Raw genomic sequence first — 7,348 nt, forward strand, 5'->3', positions numbered from 1 at the left:
ACCTTCCTGCGCCAGCTCAACCGCTACGGCTGCCGCTAGGTGCCGGGCCGGCCTGGCGATGCCGGCGCCTGGCGCCACTACACCAACCCCTGGTTTCGCCGCGACCGCCCCGACCTCCTGCTCCGCATCAGGTGCCGGAGCGCGGCCAACAGGCAGCGGCCGGCGGCGGGGCGGGAGGGGCGCAGGCGCCCGCCCTGCGGCTCCCAGCAGCTCCCCAGGGCGCGGCCGCCGCTGCCGCCCGGGCGCCCGCCCCGCGGCTTCCTTCTGCTGCACAGGGAGCGGGTGCTGCCGGACGGCCGGGAACTGCGCTGTCCCCGGCTCGGCCCGTTCCAGCAGCCGCCCAGGGAGCTCCACAGGCATCAGGAGATGATCATCCCTGAGTGACTCCCCTGTTTTCCCTTGAGCCCAGGGACATTTCTGTTGAATGATCAATAAACCCCTTCAGCAAACCCAGAGTTGTGTCCCTCTGTGTGTGTGTGCGTGTGTGTGTGTGTGTGTGGACGTGTCTAGATGTCTACTGTCCTAGTATTTGGCTTGCCAGGGCATTGCAGAGACCCTCTGTGGGGACAAGGGCCCTTGGGGAGCTGTGGGCAGGTCCCAGCCTGGGGCAGTTAGAGCCTTGTTGGGGATGGGATCCCTGGGAGTCTTTGTGCGGGGCAGCTGTGCAGAGAGGGAGCCAGGTACTCTGAGATGGCAGAGTGGCTGCAGGTGTGACAGGGCGAGAGGCAAGGCAGGGTATGCTCCCATCTGGAATCTGCTCTGGGGCTGGAGACAGAAGCAGTTTGGTGTCTGCAGGGTTGAGAAATGGGGTGCTGTGGATGTGGCAAGTGCTACAGCTGAGTAATTCTCAAAGCTTCAGCTGTGTCTGCAGGTGTTCACCATTCCCCATTGCCTGGAGATCCCAGTTATGCGGCTGATCCTATTAGCCATGACCCCATTGTTCTTCCACATTCCACTTTGGGGCTGGGTTCAGCTCTAGAGTGTCCTGCAGGGAAAGCTCCCGGAGGGGAGGAGCACTGGGAGATGCGGGGATCTGGGGGACTGTTGGAGGATGGATAGTGTTGGAGTAGGGATCCACTTGCCTTCAGCTCCCTGCCAAATCCCTTGGCCCCCAGAGGTACTTGGGCCCTACAGGGGCAGGCGGCCCGTGCAGGAAGTCGGCGAGATGCCAGGGCCGCAGGAGGGATGGACTCTGTGCCAGGGCTGGGCTCATAGCCAGGGCTGAGGGCTGTGCTAAACTGGGTTTTGGCCTGAGGCATGTACAGGAGGGGGCAGGGAGAAGTTCTGGAGGGGATTAAGGTGCTCCCGCTCTGGTGCCACCTCAGCCAGAGCTGCCCAGTGTGATAGGAAGATGAAGGTGGCTCTGCTCAGCATGGCCCTGCTCCTCCCCATCCTGCTGTGCCTCCCAGTACAGGCCAAGATGAGGCCCAATATCACTATGTCCCTATATCCTACCCTATGTAGCCTACCATCCCATCCTTTTGGCCTCCTCAGACATCTCCTCTCCAGGTTCTCCTCTTGGTTGGATTCCCTCCCACTGATCATTCCCAAGTCTTTTTCCCCCCTTTTCCCCCTCAGTCCTTTGCCTATCTCCCTGTCCACGGCAGCACCGTCTCCTGATGCCATTCCTGGACTCCTCACCTACTCCCAAACCATCTCCCAGCCTCTCTGGTTTTGTCCTCATCTATCCTGTTTCTTCTGTCTCCATCAAGCCCCTCCCTTGCAATCCCATGTCCCTACAATGGAATTCCTTTCTTCTCCCCTGTATCCAACAGGGCCCCTTCCACACCCTCAGCCCAGTCCCTTGGGCTCTTCAGGTCACCCCACTTCAGTGTCTTTCATCTCCTTGGAGGCTCTCAACCCCCATCCCATTGTCTGCACCTCCACCCTGATCCATGCACCCGTGTCCCCCCACAGCCCTACAAGGCCCAATCCAGCCCAGACCTTTGCAATCCTTTCCAGGCACTCCTGAAAAGGGCTGAAAATGATCACTGGATGAGGAGCGGGGTGCTGGGATTGGAGGGCATCCCCTCTAGGAATGGAGGGGCAGTTTGGTCCTATTGTCCCTTGCTGACACTAGGGTCATCCCAGGGACCTGCAAGGTCTCCTGGTCCCTCTGGAGATTGATTTAGACAATGTTGAAATAGTGAAAACACTGCTTGTGGATATCATGAATTCTGCCGGCCTCAGACCCTACCCCCACAGGGCCACCACACTGCAGGTCATCCCAGTCTGTCCTACACGGCCCAGTGCACCCCTGCTGATCGCCTAGACACCAGCCCTGCCCCATGGAATTTTCCCAGGGAACCCCCTTTCCCAGGGCCCCTGTTGCCTTCTCGCCCCTGTCACCCCAGGACCCCACTGGATGACTCAGGACGCAGCCCCTGCCCCATCTGTGCCTCTCGGTCAGGACCCCACAACTTCTGGGCAGGAACACAGCAGCTCCTGCACCCCCCCATTGCTCCCCGCAGGCTTCTTCCCAGGTACCCCCTTGCTTTCCCCTGCCTCCCAGTCCATCCCAGTGGCCCCAATGTGTCTCTAACGCTGCCTTTGTCCCTTGCCCCCCCGCAGCTGAAAAGCTGTCAGGGTCCGCAAATATATGCGGGGAACCTGATGATTCATTTTAGGGATCTCAAGGCGCAAAAGACACAGCGGGGGACAACTCAGTTTGCTCAATCCAAAATGCATTTTTATTTAGTGCCCAGAAGTGCGATAGAGGGGATTTGAAGGGAAATAAAGGATAGTGAGGAAAGAGAAAGTGGGGGTGGGTTATAGCTACCAACGGAGAGATGAAATCCTCGTGGTCCAGCCAACAGACCCGTCTTCTTCTGTGGGGAGATCTCAAAGTCTGTGATTAACTCAGGGGTCCTTATAGTCCTCTTTGAAGCGACAGGCAGTTGGCCAAACAGGTGGGGGAAATCATTACAGTGTGTTCGTTTTGAGAACTCAGAACAAGTCGGTCGTCAGCAGGTACAGTGTCAACCAGTACGAGTCAGCAGGCGCGGTCACTTCACCGTGACTTGCCCATTGTTTCTGCTCAGGTTCTGATGTTTCAATACGCATGCTGGGTTTTTCCATCGAACACACCGGCAGGCAGCACTTGGCCAACATCTCACCTCAGCCAGGCCAGAACTCCTATGTTGAGATTTTAAAGTCCCTTTTAGGGGTTTCAGTCTCTGTCCTTGACGATGGTTGTGAGGCAGACGAGGGATCTTCGGACCGTCTCTTACACCACCCCGTGACTCACGATTGTCGTCAAGAGAGCTCCTTCAGCAGGATTTCGTAGTCTTGCGAAGTCTTCAGGACTCGTCCACGTTGGTAGCATATCCCAGAAAACAGAGACAGTAGAGAGAGTGACAGAGAAAGAGAGAGAAAGAGAGGAAAAGGAAAAATAGGGAAAGGAAATAAAAGAGAAACAGAATCAATCAATATTGATTAGAACAATTTCTGAAAATAATAATTAGCAAAAGTACAATCAATAATAATTTAAAACAATTTTTAAAAACCATTTTTTTCAAATATTCAAAACAAATCACAAAAATCCAACATCAAATCATCCAAACATCAAATCATAAAAATCAAAACTAATCATAAAAACTAATTTTCACCTAAATATAATCTATTTATAGTTTATAATGATGGATTGTGTACATTCATTATAGACATCAATTGCGTTAACCATTTCATCAATCTCCAATTCATAATGAATAAGATTGCTAAGAAAACAAAACCAATCAAAACTAAAATCAAAAGAACAACAATGGGATGACACACTTTGTTCAGGATACCTGTGGCAGTAGGTGACCACCCAAAAAGGGTATCCCACCACCTGTGTTCAGCATCTTTTCTTACCCTTTCCATGACATAATGTATTTTTCTCACATTGTGATGAATAGTTACCAGGGTTTTCTGTCTGTTTTTCTTGATCTTTTCCAAAACTTCAATTAAGTCCTGATGAAGCAACAATTGCTTCACCAAAATAAGATTCATCCCAACAGGGGGAGGCAATAATTTGTGCATCACTGTATAATCAGATTGTAAAAGGTAATAAGAGGTAACTGGGGCTATGTAAGGAAAATCACATCCTATAATTTTGATAAAGTTACAAACACAGTAATTTGAGTGATTTTTAGTATCCACCACTACATTTTCTAAACTACAACACCACAAGCAGTTCTAGAGCATGCACACCCATTGCCCATATATATTAGCACCGTTACAAATGTCTGGTTAGGGTGAATTTCAAAGTGGCAGATATTTTGTTCTGTGTCCAGACAAATATCTTGAGCGATAATTGCATTAACAGTATCAGGTGCACTGAGGCATTACGTATGGTTATTATAATTGAGGCGGCAACTGACAGCATAACACAAAAACTGTGACTGTGTTTGTACTGGGGTTGTAAGTAAAATTCACTAAAATCCACCAGGATTGGAAATCTCTTTCAAAATCATTGGCATTGTCCCAAACTATTTTCCAAATTTCAGCAGGAAAAGTGCCTTCCTCTCCTTCTCTTATAATTGAGGCGGCAACTGACTGCATCCATAGCTGTGCCTGGATACAGCTGAGAGCCAAAGAGACATTGCTTTGTGTGGCACCAAGTGTATCGATTATCCATTTGTGATCATTCACATTTGTCTTTTCCCAGTTTGGTAATATGTTTGATAGCAACCACTGATGTGTCCCCAAAGCCAAGAAGGATGACTGCAATGGTTGTTATAATTTGGCCAAATCCCTAGTTGTAGCAGCCAATTTGTTCATTAATACTTCTGAGAATTCCCAATTTCAAATATTTATCATGTTTTATATGGCCTTCATGTCCCTCGAAGTTCTCCTGTGAAAAGTAAGCACAACAGAATCTGCCACCAGAAGGCAGAAAGTTAGAATGATGGGCTTGCTCTTCAGGTCACCAAAAGGGGCACAAGGCCTTGTCCACGCATGGACACGAGGGTAGGGAGGGACCCACTACCGTCTCGGAAGGGCGACACTGCTCTTCAGGCCACAAATTGTGCACCCGAAGCCTTGTCCACGGGCTATAGTTGGACAAAGTCAGGAGAGCGGAGAGGGCTGCCTGCTAACTTAGAATACCCTCAGCTGTGACCTTGCCCGCGACTGTGTAATAGGGCACGAGCAGTAGGGAGGGACTGACTACTGTCTCGGAAGGGCAAACTGCTCTTCAGATTGAAAAGTGTACACCTCTACCTTTGTCCACGGGGTACAGTTGGAAACAATCAGTAGCTTTTGAGGGACAGCTACTGTCTCTGATCTCCCTCAAGGCACAGTAACATCGTGGCGGGAAATGGTGCAATCACTTGTGTTACGGTGCATATCAACTGCCACTCAGACTAACGATTTAGATCTTATAGTTAGGCCAGCTGATAGTCCTATCAAAGCCCAGACTGTAAGCAAGGAAGAATTCCATCTGGCTAGTTTGGAATTCTTGAATTCTGAACATGTATATGTAGATGGGTTTCATCATGAAAAAGTCTGGGAGGGACTAGCTGAGTTCCCAGAACCTTATGAAACTCGAGTTATCAGAGAGAATAAGGGAGATGGGACTGAGTGTGCAGGAAAAGGGCGTGAAGAGCAGGATACATCTGCAGCTCTTCCTGGGAAGAACACAGCGGATGGGCCTTCAGTACCACCTATGGTTTCTATTTCGGATACCATTCCGCCTTGTCCGTGTTGTTCAACCCGGTTCACGAGAATGCTAGGCCTTATTGAACATCTAAAAAGGGCTCATGGACATAAAAACATCATGTTCCAGTGCTCAAAATGTGGGAAACAAAACACCAAGTACCACAGTATTGCATGTCACATGCCACGTTGTGTCGGCAAAAGAGATGTGGTTCAAATGGGTGATTGGAGGTGTGAAGTATGCCAACAACAATTTAACACCAAAAGTGGCCTCAGTCAACATAAGAGGCACGCTCACCCAAAGGTGAGGAATGAGGAAAGGATTTCCTCTGGTAAGGGAGCCACCTCTGCGAAGGGAGGCCGTAAGAGGGTGTGGACTGAAGAGGAAGAATCCCTCCTAAGACAATTAGTGGTGACCTATGCCGATGAAAAGAATATTAATCAGAAAATAGCCGAACATATTCCATCTAAAACGGTCAAACAAATTAGCGATAAAAGACGCACCTTGAATAATTCCTCCAAAAAACGTAAAGTTCATAATGATGCTGAGAAAGAGGAGATTGATGGTGCTCCTAAGAGATCTATATTTGGCTTATCTGGAGAAGGTAAACTGAAACAACATTACTTAAATGTAATCAATTTGGAATTGGCTGATGGCAGGTTCCCTAATTACCAGGAGGCGGTTCAAAAAATATTAGATGGGCTAGATCCGCAGAAAGTGGTTAATGAGGTTTATGAAGATTTTATTGAAAGACGTTTTGGTAAGCTTAGCCAGAAAAGCAACACCAAGCAAAGGAAGAAGAGTAAGAAAACATCTAGAGTGAAGGAAAGGAAAAAATCCAAGAATAAAACCAATTGGATGTGTAAGAAGACGTTGAGAAAGGCCAAGTACTTAAGGTATCAGAAACTATTCCAGGACCATAGAGGAAGGCTAGCGCGCCTCATCATGGACGATACGGAGGCTTTGAAATGCCCTATTCCATCTGAGGTTGTCCACCAAACCTTTAAAGAAAGATGGGAAACATCCGTAGAGTTTAAAGGCCTCGAGGATTTTCCACCATACCATGAGGCTTTTAACTATGCTTTTGAGACTCTAATCACTAAGAAAGAGATTGACAAGAACTTGAAAGAAATGCGTAGAGTCTCTGCTCCCGGGCCAGATGGGATTACGGTGGGAATGCTTAATAAGACAGATCCCGAGTTTTCCCTGTTGAAAGAGATCTTCAACATATGGCTGTTTACTGGAACATACCCTGATGCACTTCGGGAATGCACAACGGTTCTATTACCTAAATCCACCGAGGTAAGCAAACTTAAAAACATCAATAACTGGAGACCCATTACCATCGCCTCCACTATTTGGAGGTTGTTCTCCAAAATTGTTACCGCTAGGGTAACCAGTGCATGCCCCATCCACCCAAGGCAAAAGGAGTTTACCCGTGCATCAGGTTGTTCAGAGAATCTTAAGCTATTACAGCTTTTGATGAAGCATTGTAAACGGGAGAAGCGAGAACTAGGGGTGGTTTTTGTGGACATTGCCAAGGCATTTGACACCGTATCTCATCAACACACCATTACAGGATTGATGCAGAGGGGAGTTGATCCACACGTGGTTCAGCTCATCGAGGAAATGTATAAGAACATTACCACCTGTATTGATTTGAAAGGAACAAAAACCAATCCTATTAAGATCCTAAGAGGCGTTAAACAG

This window comes from Chamaea fasciata, unplaced genomic scaffold (assembly GCF_029207755.1).
Source record: "Chamaea fasciata isolate MVZ Bird 193981 ecotype frontalis unplaced genomic scaffold, bChaFas1.0.hap1 SCAF_39, whole genome shotgun sequence".
Lineage (NCBI taxonomy): Eukaryota > Metazoa > Chordata > Aves > Passeriformes > Sylviidae > Chamaea > Chamaea fasciata.